A 15,411-nucleotide genomic window follows, 5' to 3' on the forward strand; every position below is an offset into this window, starting at 1 on the left:
CGGAAATAAAAACTGGCTTTTTAGTTGCGCTTCTACCTGCGACACGGGAACAAGTCCTCGAAAAATGGATGCAGTACCGACTAAATAAGTAACGACCCCACCTCTCGCCTGAGCTGTCAATGTCAGCCAATCAGAGAAAACATTAATTAAGACCAACCAGAAGAGTGACGGACCGTCAACAGAAAGCATGAATAATAAAACCAGGAGAGTGATGCGTTACAGTAGTAACGTGTCATTGACAGTGTGAATTTAAAGAAATATCGATAAAAGAAGTTGACTGAAATTATTAATATAATTATTGAAATTAATGAAATTTTAATGGAGCGTTAGTGAAAATAAGGAATTGAAAAATCCAGATTGTCAAAGAATTTTTTTATGGCGTCACGAATATCAACTTTTGTGAGAGGAAATCCCCAATTTGCTACAACACCCAATGTCTTTGAAATGAGAGCCTCTTTTTGATCACTTAAAACCTTTGGACGACCAACTGATTTCGAGTGTGCACCAAGAAGTCTTCGACCTAACGTAGTCCGTTCTACTTTGAAAGTTTCGGCTGCTAATTTCCTCGACATACCCGCATTTACTGCATCTACCGCTTGGCGCAAGGCGTTCTCTGAGTAATTGCGATAATTTCTTGCTCCCGGAGTTTTTTTGTACGTACGAACCATTTTTATACTTTATTTACCTGTAACAATAGAAAGTCGGCGATAAAACACAAAATAGCATAACCTAAAAAAAAAGTAAACAAAAATACACGTGGTGTGCAAGTTACCCCGGGGTGGGCAAGTAGCCCCACATTACGGTATATTTCTTTAGTGATAGTGCTCATGCTCAAAAACAAAGCCGTTAGGAACTTATCATATGTCTATATACTTTATAACACCCTGTATTTATGCTTCAGAAAAAGATAAAATTTGTTTTTGAAAGAGTTTGAACCGTAATAAAACTTTTATTTCTCTTAATTAACCCTCTCCAAATTTAAATTCCGCATGAACAAATACATATTACCCCGCATCCTTTATAAATCAGCCGCCTTCCTTTACAAAGACATAAAACCGTGGATATCCCATTACATCGTTGCCCTAGAGGGCAAAAACTGTTGCATGTAAAGCAACACCTAAAGCAACAAGTTTTATTAGGCTTCAAACCACTGAAATAGCAGATGAAATATCTCAATTTTTCCATTAGTTTTCTTCAGTTTCTTGAGGGAAAAAAATAAAATCGACATTGCAGTCAGGAGGATATGTTTTTATAAAATAATCCAGAAGAAGTTCGAAGCTATGGCGCTGGAAGCGTAGGAGGATGGCGCCGACGGCCATGTGCACAGGTGAATCGGTATTGACCGAGTGGCATTTGTTAACATTCCCGCAATCGAGTCGGGCGCTGGCGTCGCACAGCGCTTAGGCGCTGTGTTTCAGTCAGCGCCCGACGTGTGTAGAGGCTATGTCTTTGTCTTAATAGTGTTGCTGCAGCTTACGTGGATTTTAATTGGTAAGTCAATACTAAATTTATATATTTTTTTCACACATTAAATGTTTTTACTTCTCTCATTCAAAAGTTTTTTTTTATTTACAAGTTTATTAAAAGCTTAAATAAAGTTTTTAACTTGTTTGGCGCGTCTTTCAAAAAATTACAAGTTTTGTTGTAAAATGCGCTTAGTAAATTATTATGTTTTTAACATTGTTAGAAATATAAGTTAAGCACAATTACGAGGTAAAATCTATCTTGCATAACCTAAAAGGACTTAGTGACCAGTTTTATACAGAAAGTTAGCGAATTGATGTTCTATGACTTAAGTTTTTATTAAAAGAATTAAATAAAAGTAACCTATATTTGGCTTTTAATAAAAACGTCACTACTTTTGAAACAAATTATTGTCTTATTTAGTAGCATAGCATTACTGATCATAAAAAAAATTTGTGTAATAGTGACTGCTTAATATCACAATTGTTGCTATAGATAATGAAAAAAAGTTCATATATCGGAAATATTCATTTTATAAGTGTCCTTAGGTCAATTTAAAATAATTTATTTACTAACCTGAAGAATTCAGTAAAAATGATTTTGAACGGAAGTTTATGCGCTAAGAATAAGATGAAATGAATTCTTTCTCTCTTGAAAGTTTTTTTCACCTAAATAGTTTTTCTTTCTCACAAGACGTCATGGTTTCTAATGTTGAATTTAATTTTCTATTTAAAACCATGTTAAAGAGTAGTTTTTTCACTCCTGTTTTGAAATATTTCTTTTGCCAGGTTTTAATATTATTTAACCTGGTATAACTTCACCAAAATGAACATGCCCGAATCCATGAATTTTTTATTGGATATATTAAACATGAAACATAATTACGCCAATAAAAACATTTTTTACAGATCAAAGCATTAACCTAAGGATATACAGTTAGAATATTATTAGAAAATTGTAATTGTAATTTGGCTTTAATTTTTTTTAATAGAACAGGTATTTTTTTCATTATTATGCATTATTTATAATAATTTAACACATACTGGAGACTTTTTAGGTAATCGTAATTAAAATTAAATGTTCCAGTATTGGAAAGTAATTTTCTGATTTAAATTCACACATTTATTTTGAGTAAAGGATATTTGACTCGGGTTGAGTCTCTTTAATATTTAGTACAGGGATCTCGTAAACTAAAGCAAATACAAAATAGGTTAAAGGGGCAAAATACCATAGTTTGGTACTATTTAAATTCTAATTTTTGTTTTTCAAAATTTGCCAGCTGTCAATAGATATAAAAAATCTTAAGATTTATACTAAAAACTACTATACAAAGCTTTGCAAATGTTTGAATTGAAGTTATAAACGTTATATTAAAAAAACTATTTTTTTAACTTTAACATGCTGTAGTCTAAAAGTTATAAAGTTGAGAATATAGGCTTACTTAAACTTCACCTAAGCATTTACCTTTTTAAAAATAATTACTTATTTTTAAACAACCTAATTATCACAAATGCTTAAAATTAAATTATTAAATTTACGTATTTATTAAAATATCATTTAAGGCGTTCTGAGCCACTTTCAAGTATTTTCCTTATTACCTGGTGTTAGTAACGGGTACCTAGTTCAGATAGGTTTAAAAATTAGTATGCATCACCTAACAGGATATGTTAGCTATTTTAGACATGGAATTGCAGTATTGATATTGACGTTTTATAATAATAATAATAATAATAATAATAATAATAAGACGTTAATTAGCCACCAATACAAAAAAAAAGCATAATTACAGAAGGTAATATGATTATATATATGGAATTGAATATTAGAATATTAAACAAAGAGAGCATATTAAAAACAATAGGTTATATAAAGAATTTAGTTAACACAAGTAAGGCAACTAAAAAGCCATGCATTCAGACTTCCAGAAAAGAAGGAAACAACTTCCTGGATTCTGTTAAGGCTTATAATAGAAGAAGTGAGAGAAAAAAAAACAATTCTTATAGACAAACTAAAAAAAAAACAAATAGGTAGGCATATACTTATGAGGGGAAAAAGCAGTAGGGGGAAAAATGGATGAAACGGAATGAAAGAATTCTTCTTTTTTCTTTTTTTTTTTTTAAACAGTTAATTTTTGAATAATAAATGTTAATAGAATATTTTACGTTGCATTCAGTTAGTTAGCATGTGCGTAGTATTTTAATAAAGAAAGGCATTCAAGAAAAATTAAGTTTGATTTAAAAGAAGAAGCTTGGTTTTTAATTTAAAAGTTTTTTCAGTGACAGTCAAATTAATTATTTTGAACTTATTAATCAAATTTGGTACGACATAAGAAAAGGATCGTTTAAAGAGTTCTTTGCTATGGCTAGGAATTGTTAAAAGATTTTTACGTCTTATATTAAGATTATGCACATCAGTACGATAGGTAAGCTTTTCAAGTAAATAAGGCGGAGTTTTTGATTTAAGAATTTTGTAAGAAAAACATAAAATATGTAATATTCGTCTATTGTGCATATTTAGCCAACCTGCTTCTTTTAATTTATAAGAAATATGTTGCCGTCTTCTTATACCAAATATAAGTCTTAAGCAAGAGTTTTGAAGTTTTTGAATTCTACCTGAGTCGGAGTTATCGAGACATGGTCCATAAATTGTGTCGCAAAAATTTAACGGTGATAGTACTAAAGCATCACAGAGCAGTTTTTTGATACTTGAGCTTAAAAAATGTCTTTGACGATATATTGTTTTTAAGGCAGAATATCCATTTTTTAGTTTAAGGGTAACATGTTCTTTGAATCTAAGTTTATAGTCCATTACTAGTCCAAGATTTTTTGCAGACTTTTTAAAACTTATTATATTGTTATTAAGGTGTACATTTAAATTATTTAAAATATTAGTTCGATGATTGTCACTACAAAAAAGAATAGCTGCTGATTTAGTGGGGTTAATCTTTAGAAGTAATTTTTTTGAGTTTCTATATTTAAGGTATTTAAATCCTCATTTATATATTGATTAGCTTGGACAACATTAGTGTGATGAAATGAATAAAATAGCTGGGTGTCATCTGCATAGCAATGGTGCTTACAGTGTAAAATTTTTTTAGTAATTTGAGAAGTATAAAGAGTATAAAACAAAGGACCAAGAATGCTACCTTGGGGTACCCCAGAGGTAACATCCAGTGGATTTGATTTATTGTTATTAAGCACTACTCTTTGTTTTCGATTAAACAAGAAAGAAGACACCAATGCCAACGCAGACTCAGCAAAACCCATATATTCTAATATAGCCAGTAATATTCTGTGATTTACCATGTCAAAGGCTTTAGAAAAATCTAAGAGAATCAACACCGTAGCTTTAATTTTATCAAGTTCCTTAAAAATATCATCAGTCACTTTAGATAAAGCGGTTGCACAACTATACCCCTTACGAAACCCAGACTGGTATTTAGGAATTAAATTATTTACATTTAAATATTGAACTATTTGATACTCCATAACTTTTTCTAATATTTTTGATAGTATAGGAAGTACAGATATTGAGCGAACATCAATAAATTCAACAGGATTTTTTATTTTGGGCAAAGGAATAACATTGGCTTCTTTCCATTGATCGGGAAAGCAGTTTTGTTCTAAACATACGTTTATAATATGTGTGAGTGGTTTAATTATGGCAGGACAACAAAGCAAAATCAGGGTAATGTTTAATTGATCAACGCCAAATGCTTTAGATTTAATAGATTTTAAGTAATTTATTATTATATCTTGTGTCACCAAATTAAATTTAAATTCAGCTAAATGATTTAACCTATGTTTTTTAAAATACCCAACAAATTCTTCGTCAGGGTTATTATTGTTTTTGTTAATATTAGAAAAAAAAATATTAAGTTTATCTACATCTTGCATAAGAGGAGGAAGTTGTATATTTGATTTATTAGAAATATTTAGTTTATTAAGTTCTTGCCATGTTTCTTTGTTATTACATACTCTAAATCTGTGAGCCAGGTATGCCTTTTTTTCCGCCCTAATTGAACTAGTTGCAAGATTTCTGTACTGCTTATAATTTTCCCAATCCTCGCGACTTTTGGTGTTTCTAAATTTACGTAAAGCCGAGTTGCGAAGTCTTTGTATAAATCTAATATTAGGAGTAATCCAGGGGCAATATGGTCTAGTTTTACCCTTTACGTTTTTTATAGGAGCATGTAAGTTAATTAATTCTAATAAAGATTGAGTAAAAAAAAACTTTATTATTTAAATCGGCCATATTGTACATATTATGCCAGGGAATCGATTCAATATCAGACTGAAATAAACAAGTGTTGATATTTTGTAAATTTCTATAAGTGAAATTATAAATTTGAGGCTTAGGTATATCAAAGTTTATGTTGCAGTAAATTAGCATATGATCCGATATTTCAATATCCCTTATTCCACAATTCTCCACCGACTCTAAATTTGAGAAAAGTAAATCAATTAAAGACATAGTGGTGTTGGATATTCTGGTAGGGTCAGTTACAAGCTGTTGCAAACCATATAATTCAGTAATTTCGCTTAATGATACCTTAAAATTCAAATCTAAAAAATTTATATTAAAGTCACCCAAAAGTAAAATAGACTCATAGTTAACATAAAAGTCGGTCATAATATTTTCAAGACGGGAATAGAATAGATGTATGTCGCTCTTGGGAGGACGATATATATTACCAATTAAAACTTTTTGATTATTTACTTTTAATTCGATCCAGACATGCTCAAGATAATCGCATGTTTCCTTAAGAACTTCACGAAAGTCGATACATGATTTTACATAAACAGCTATACCACCTCCCCTGCTTAATCGATCTTGCCGTATGAGACTATAATTTTGCAATTCTATGACTTCGTTGGTAACCCCTGTATGTAACCATGTCTCTGAAACCCCAATCAAATCATATTGATAACTATCTACATGTACTTGAAAAATATTAAAATTATTTAAGATGGACCTTGCGTTAATGTGTGCACATGAAAACATTATTTTAAAGCAAAATAGAAAATTTTTTGTTAAACAATTAAGGTAAGTCAGTACAGGAAAAGGTGAAAAAAAAGGGAAAAAGGGTTAGAATAGGGAGTATATGCTTACAAAAAAAAGAGAAAAAAAAAACTAAATTAAACCTAACAACTATCTATAATTATATACACATACATATATATACATATATTTTTCCCTTTTAATGAACACCGAGTTAAGTAAATTAAACACTTATTTACTTTATTTTTATCGTGTTTGTACTATCCTACTCAATACAAAGAAACTTTAAGCAAAACAGAAAATTATAGTACCTATAAATACGTTAAAAAATAAATCATTTGCATTTAATTATTTAACATTTTCAATTTTTTGGCTTTATTTTTATTATAGGCATATATATTTAGTAATCATTAGCGTAGAAATATCATTAAACAATATTAGTACCTAACTTTCAATCATGAATATTATCTACAACTTATTGTTTACAAAATATTGCAATTCAGAAAAAAAACAAAGAAAAAAGCCTTTAATTTATTTTTATATCAACTAGGCACGCAGAGAAATTTTTAAATTTTTATTATAATAATAGTATGCAAAAGCCAGTCGATCTTTAAATATAAGTTTAGTTTAGAGTATAAGAACGTCTGTATTTATTTTTTAGGAAGATATAAATAAACATTTTCATTATAATAGTAAAATACATGCACAACCTAATGACCAAAATATTAACGTATTTAATTAGAGAATTCATTAGAGTACCTGTTTTATGTGAAGTCCAGTGTTTACCAGCTGTCATTTTTTCCATTGAACTAACCAACGATTAAGTCATTAAGAGCTTGTTCATCACGAATTAATTTCCGCACATCACCTGTTTGCACATATACTAAGCCGTTATAAGTCCACGATTCGGAACTAAATGCCTCTCGTGCCTTTTTTAATAATTGTAAGTTTGTTGATGTTAATAGTTCTGTGATTAGAATACGCGAGCCTTTAAGTTGTTTTTTGGCTGAAAACACACGATCTCGCATCCAACGGCAAACAAACTGGACCACTAGGGGGCGGGGCTTTTGGTTCTGATGTTTTATGTTTTTCCCCATACGGTAGCAGTGGGATAAGTCAGATTTATTTATTTTTACAGAAAGTTCGTCATTAAATAAAGTCGCAACCATATTAAATGGATCAGAGGAAGACTCCTCTAACCCGTGTAGGACTAACGAGTTTAGGTTTTGATTTACTTCCACTTGGGAAGTTTTTTTTTGTAGGTTGACGACGCTTAATTTTATATCCCTTACCTCCTGGGAAAGCTGCCGTAAGGAGAGTGTCATATTTTCTTGAAAGGAATTCAGTTTATTCAAAAAACTGCTGTTTTCTTTCCCATTCATAAGATTTTGCTAAGATTGTTTGTAGTTCGTAAACTCTGTGCGCAAAAGGTTAAAACCATCGGCAAATTGTTTTGACAGTTCCTCCACACGTGCACTGACTGATTTTAAATTAAGGTTTTGCCCTTTATTTGACATTTTTCTTCTTATCCTTCACTTTACAGGGCTTATAGAGGCACTAAATAACTGCACTGTGATAGAAGAAACTAAATTTTTGACCACTGGATTACAAAATTTAATAACAAAGGTAGGAGCACAAACAACTAATGCTTACTACTCAAGCGCCATCTCGTAAAAAAGTATTGCTAGAATAATAAAATTAATAAGCTTTTAGTGAAAATTGCATTTTTTTAATAGGAATTTGCCCTATTTCTTTTAATTTAAAATGTGATATTGCAAATATTGTGATCTAAAATTATATATTTTTTTAAATAATGTTTGTCATCAATTTTATTTATTCAAGCTATAACTTTTTGACACGAGAGCATAAATAAGTTTATTTTAAATTTCGTTAAAATTATAAATAAATTAAAAACTTCTTTTCTAAATTTGCATCAACTACTTAAAAATAATTTTAATCCTGTTGTAAATGTTTTTAAGTGTAATCAAAAAATTTTTTTAGATGTAAATTTCTTGTTAAAACTTTTCTGAAAATATTTTATAGTTAGAAAATTCAAGGAATAGCTATGAGCCTATTATAACATACATTATTGCAGGTTTGTAAAATTTATTAATTATTATTATTTATCACTAAATTTATTTGTAAAAACGCTATCTAGTCCTTCTTACAAATCCTTTCCTTTGAGACCTCTTAAAAAGAAGCAACATAACCCCTGGTCTACCCAAGGCTTGCGTACATCTGCTTAGAACATGCGGTTATTATCTCATCTTAAGAAATTTTCAGACAGCGCTTTTTTTCATGAATACGTAAGACTTTACAAAAAGATTTATCAGAGAACTTTACAAGCCTCCAAGGATATTTACTATAATAGGAGACTGACTAAATCTAAAAATGTGGCTAAGGAAACATGGTCGATTGTTAATGCTTTAAGAAATAAGCTTTCTTGTCGAATACTATCTCCATCTGAGAACCTTAATGATTATTTTGTAAATGTGGCAAATAATTTAATGAGTACCATAACTCCTTCCCATGATCCACTTTCATATCTTCCCATTGCAAATGAGAATTTCCACAGTTTTTTCTTTACGCCCGTAGTGTTACCAGAGCTTTGCAGTTCAATTAGGGAAATCAAAAACAAAGGCTCTTCTGGAATTGATGGACTTACTCTCAAAATGTTTTCAAATCTGCCCGAATGTACATTATGTCATCTTATTACTCTAATTAATCAGTCTTTCTTTTTCCTAACTGCCTTAAGTTGGCGATAATAATTCTACTACATAAAGGAGAAGACAAAGATCAGTCTTCCAACTATCGCCCTATCGCTCTTCTTCCCACACTTTCAAAAATTTTTAAAAAAAGACTTCTATCATTTTTGCTAAAATATAAAATACTTACTTCCCATCAATTTGGATTTTTAAATAACAAATGCACAAATGATGCTATGTTTTCTCTTTTTAATAATGTAAACTCTAGCTTAAACAACCAACACCCTACAGCAACAGTTTTCTGTGATTTTTCTAAAGCCTTTGATTGTGTTAATCATTATATTTTATTAAAAAAGTTGTAATATTACGGGTTCAGAGGAGCGCCTTTTGAATGGTTTAAGTCGTATCTCAATAACAGAAGTCAAGCTGTGAGAATTGATTCCACTATGTCTTCTTGCAAGCCAATACAAAGTGAAGTGCCTCAAGATTTCGTACTTGGCCCTATTTTGTTTCTTATCTTCATAAATGACAGTGCTAATCTAAATATTAACGGTAAAGTCTGTCTATTTGCTGATAACACTAGTTTTACCTGGAGTAATCCGGATATTTCTACACTTCATAGAACCGTATCAAGTGATTTAACTACTAGCAAATCATAGGCGACTCTAATCTCCTTTGTCTCAACATTTCCAAAACTAAAATGTTGTCCTATAAAAATACCTTGCAATCTTTTGTACTTGGTAACGCAATAATTGACTAAGTTGATTCTGTAAAGTTTTTAGAACTAACTGTTGACAACTCGTTAAAATGGGACACACATATTGACTCTTTATTAAGAAAATTAAGTTCCGCTTGTTTTGCGTTAAGATCAATTTCTAAGGAGCTTAGCCTGTCTACTTCTAGAACAGTTTATTTTGCCCTTTTTGAATCGCACCTTCGATACGCCTTTCCATTCTGGGGTACATGTAGTGCAACTCAATTTGACCGTATTTTTAGACTACAAAAGAGAGCTTTACGTTATACACGGAGACTTAAATACAGAAGTCATTGCCAGCATTTCTTCAAAAAATTTCAAATATTAACTCTTCCATCTTTATTCATATTTGAGTCCATTTGTCTAATACGCAAACACGGTTCAGCATCTGATAGGCCTTCCCATAGTTATCCACTTAGAAACACGGAACATGATCTATACCTGCCTACCCCACATTCAGAGTTGGTCAAAAGTTTTATATTATATAATGCAAAACAAATACACAATCATCTGCCATTGGAAATTAAATCCATCACATCTTTTTTTGCATTTCGTAAAGCATTAAAAGCATTCTTACTGGAGAGAGCTTTTTACACAGGTAACGATTTTTTTTTTGTAATCATTGATTTGAAATTTCGCACTAGCTGATTATGTATTTTTACTATCTGTACATGTTTAGGTATACTGCTTTGTATAGCTATTTTAGGATTTTTTATAATTTTTTACTTTTTTAAAAATTTTTACAATTTTTTTTAACATAGAGAGATTTTTTAATGATTTTTTTTTATACATTAAATTGTATATTTTATAATAATATTTTTGACTACTTACAATTTTTAAATTGTATTAATCTATATATATCGTAGATTATCTATTCTATTTATTTATTTTTTTAAAATTTTGTTTTGTTTTTCTTTTCTTTAATTGTGTTTTGTTTGTATATTTATGTCTTTTTTGTTTTACAGCTTTGTCTACAAATTGTAACAATTTCTTGACAATAAAGCATTGATTTATTGATTGATTGATAATTAACCCGAAATCATAATGACACTATAATAATATACTTAATATAACTTGTTTGGGTTTTATGTTATTAAATTCTTATAGTTTCAATCTGTGATGACTTTTTGAAAAAAACTTAAATTAAATTATTAAGAAAAAATATAGTTCAAAGAAGTGGTTGCTTTATTTAAAGTACCATTTGAAGAAACTAATTAAATGCCAAAAATATATGTTTACCTATTTTTTAGTTCTGAAAGCTCATCAATAATAAGAGACAATCAAAATGATTTGTTCATGGTTAATTGTTAAACATTTAACATGATTTTACTTAGTCACTTATACAATTGTATCAAAAAATTGTATACTTATGTATCAAAAAGTTATGTAAAAAGTGTGTGTTTCTTTTAAGAATATAATTTTCAATCGCAATATATATTAAATTTTTTTAAATTACGTGACCAGTGTAAGAAAGCAATAGATTTTTAATGCATATCTACATACCAAACTCAATTTATTTTGCTTGAAAAGTATAATATTGTGATTGATACCAATGATAGGTTTATATAACGTGTATTAAATTTATAGACTTTTACAATATATTCGTACATTAAACCGTCTAAACTGTTTATAAATTCCTACGATATTAACTCAATTACATCCAAAAAATCTATTTATTATAAATCGTTTTTCACAACAAACTTTTATAAGATTTGAATATTAACCTGATATAACTCTTTACGCAAATGCACTTTCCTAGTAATTAACGACATAAGCATAAAGAGGTGTTTAAAAGGGAAATATGAAAACGCACGGATGCATTTCGTGCGCTCTGGTACTTGCCTGCTGCGTCGTTGTTTTTCAGTACGACGTTAGTAGGCATCTGACTTTAACGGCGATAACTGTAGATAATATTTAATTAATAAATTGTAATAAATAATGTAAATTAAATTATTATAATAAAAATGCTATATAACTTTTAATTAGACAAATTTAAACACTATACAAAAAAATAATTAAAACTCTTAAAAATTAACTAAACAAAAATTAATTCTTCAAATAAAACGTTTAACTACGCCTTCCTCTTTGGCTAAATATATAATAGGTTAACCTATCTTAAAAGCCATGTCGTACTTCCCAAAGAGTTTTTGCTGAAATGGAATTGGCACAATTAACAGTTCTCTCTCGAAACTCCTCTAAATATGGCTTACTAAATTTGTATTTGTAATTAATATTTTTAAGCTAACGGTACAAATCTGGAGATCTAGGAGGCCATACATCGGCAGCTCCACCAACAAGACGGTTAGGAAAAGTATTTTTTAAAAATTATTTACCTTAACCGCTTGTTGAAAATAGACAAATCCTAACCCTAAATCAAAAAGATTTAAAGTACAGGAAGAACTTGTTTTTGCAGCTTAGATGTTTTTGAGAAATTAGTACCTTTAATAAGAAATAGCCCTATAACATGGTTTCAAAATACCAGCCAAAAAATATTTTGTAAATCATTTTCATGTTCATTCACTTTTACATTTATTCCCATTTACATTATGACAATACTAAAGACAAAAGGATGTCTCAAACTTTAAAACCATATTTAAAATAGTTTTTTCGTAAGAAATTGGTCTATTTTCAATGGAAAATAAATCCCTACATTTTAATCGACTCCATAAGACCTTTTAATAATTTGAACTCTTTTGGAAGGAGTATAATAGCCATAATAAGTCACGAAGAAAATAATGGTTCTTTAACATTCAATAGTACAGCATGCAATCGTACAAAATGAGGTATGCCGATAATATTATTGTTTGCATATTTTGTAAAAAATTAAAACAGCAAATACTTATCAGACCACCGGAGGCAGACGTTCATATATAAGAAAAAGCGATGTTATTCTTATTTTGGATAATACTTAATCTTTAATTTTCCAGCCTGTATATTAAAGTTACCTATTTACGTTATTTTAAGAATTTCAATAAAAAAACACCAGTCAAAGTCTCAGCGCTTTTAAACTTTGAAAACACGCATTTTTATAGTTTTTTATAAAATAAATGTTTTTCGCGACATGAAATATTAAATTTATTCCTTTTTATCGCGAAAAGTTTTATTTATTAGGCTTATTTTTAATTAGGCAATAAAATATTAACTTTTTCTCTGGTAAAGGTATATAATATATAATCTATTTTTAATAAAATGTTAAAGCCGGTAACAAAATTATAAATAAACAATTTGATTAGATATTTCCTAAGTAGAAAACTAAAAAACTGCAGCTTTTTTATATGTATTTTATTGCATATTAAAGTATCTTTAGAGCATGTAATGAAAAAAAGAAAAGAAAAAGAAAACAAGTTACGTCGGCATCTTCATGAAAATATTTAATTTATTTAATATTTACACAGAAACATAAAAAAATTTACATCGAATTTTAACAAAATAGAAAAGCTATATAAATATTAGCACCTAGGTACGCAGTACCTGTATATGCTTGTAAAATACAACAAATACTCTAAAAATTACAACAATTGCCTCATTTTCTAAACGCTCTAGTTACTTCTAACGCGCTTAATAAATTTATAATACACAAGATAAACTTAATTTTGATTTATGGTACATCGTTTTTAATTATTATTGGAAAAATTCTAAAAAATTAAGATGTTACATAAGATGTATTCTTTAGATTTCTTCTTAAATGTACCCATGATTTCTATAGTTCTTATATTGTAAGGCAACAAATTGTAAAGTTTCGGCCCTAAATAATCTAAAAAATGTTGTTCCATAGTATTTTTACATAAGATAGAGTTATGTAGTTGGTTTGATTTACCTCTTGTGGGATAGTTATGTGATATGATGTTGCAACTAAATTTATTATTTAAATGGACATAATTACAAACTTCTATTACATATAATGTTCTAATATTAGATATTTCTTTTAAGTATAACATGTGAGTAGGGTAAAGTTTTGGTTTTTTTTAAATGATTTTAATTATGTAATTTTGTATAACCCTTAACTGTTCCATATTCATACTGTACATACCACCCCACACCAACATACCATACCTAAGCAACGGTTCAACAAGTGCCTTATACACTACAATTAAATTTCTTTTTGTTTAAAACTGTCTAAGCAAATAAAATTTGTAAATTAGACATCTGATTTTTTTAGTAATATATGTATATAACATGTTGGTTCCATTTTAAATTGTTATCTAAAATAATTCCTAAGTATTTTATTTTGTTTTGCTCTTTTATTAAATTGTTATTATTTATTTTAATGTTGCTAAAATTTGGTCTATTTCCTGCTGTAAGGGAAAAGGCTACATAATATGTTTTAGAAATATTTAAACTTAGTTTGAATCTATCCAGAAAATTTTTAATTTTTTTGAAACCAACCTTAAGTTTTTCTCTCACCCCTTCCCAAGTTTTATCCAAAAAAATTATTACCGTGTCATCAGCAAAAGCTATCGCTTTCCCACCCACATTAAGATTACAAAGCATGTTTATGTAAAGAATAAATAAAATTGGTCCGAGAACGGTACCTTGAGGCACGCCATGTTTAAATTTTTTGGGAGAGTACGATTTGTGAGATAAATCTCAAAGATGCTCAAAACCGGTCCCCGCACACCATTTCTTTCAAGGACATTAATGAGGAGGGAATGGGATACGCTATCAAACGCTTTTTGCAAGTCCAGGAATAGAGCTATCGTTTTTTTGCCTACTTTTAAATTACCAGTAACATTTTTTACCAATTCATACATTGCATCAGTTGTCCGCTTACCTTCAAGAAATCCAAATTGATTTTCTGATATGCCGTCAATGGTATTCAAAAAATTAACAAATCGTGATTTAAGGCATTTCTCGTAAATTTTAGCAAAATTTGAAATAACGCTTATTGGCCTATAATTTCCTATATCGAGTTTATTTCCTGATTTATGAATTGGTGTAACGATAGAAGCCTTAAAGTAAGATGGCACAATGCCTGTTTTGAAAATTTGGCTTATTATATGTGTAATTGGATCCTTAAGTTTTAAATATAAAAGTTTTATTGTTTTATATACTTATAATAACGAAAAATAAAAATAATTTGAAAATGAATTAAAAAATTCCATAAATTCAAAGATTTAATGAACTGTTAATTAATTTCAAATACTAAATAACTTCAATAATCAATGAAAAAATGTATATTAAACAACCCTTTAACCTATTTGAGAGTAAATGATCCTAAAGTTAGATTAGTAGATATTTTTTTATGTAGAGTATAAAAATTAAAAACTAAATAGATTACTGTAATAATAATAACATTTCTTTTAATAATTAATTTCAGCCACATTTTATATTGCTATATTTAGAAAATTTCTGACTGGTATGTGACTACCACAACACCTATTTATCCTAATATTCTAAATGTTTTATAAAATAATTTTCTTCGCCTCCCTGTTTATTTTCAAAAAAACGCTCGAATTTTTTAATTAAAAAAAATTGTATTTATTATTG

General features: G+C 28.9%; 1 protein-coding gene across 2 annotated transcripts in view; it reads left to right on the forward strand.

Annotated features, from left to right (window-relative positions):
* Positions 1-1,351: 1,351 nt before the first annotated feature.
* LOC126742300 (slit homolog 1 protein) overlaps positions 1,352-15,411 on the forward strand; it is a 651,615-nt gene continuing 637,555 nt past the window's right edge. Inside the window, exon 1 of one of the 2 annotated variants that reach the window (XM_050448936.1) lies at positions 1,352-1,491. The gene's annotated coding sequence lies outside the window, so the exon portion shown is untranslated. The remainder of the gene's footprint in view (positions 1,492-15,411) is intronic. The other variant, XM_050448937.1, reaches the window with a different exon arrangement.

This window comes from Anthonomus grandis, chromosome 11 (assembly GCF_022605725.1).
Source record: "Anthonomus grandis grandis chromosome 11, icAntGran1.3, whole genome shotgun sequence".
NCBI classification, from domain to species: domain Eukaryota; kingdom Metazoa; phylum Arthropoda; class Insecta; order Coleoptera; family Curculionidae; genus Anthonomus; species Anthonomus grandis.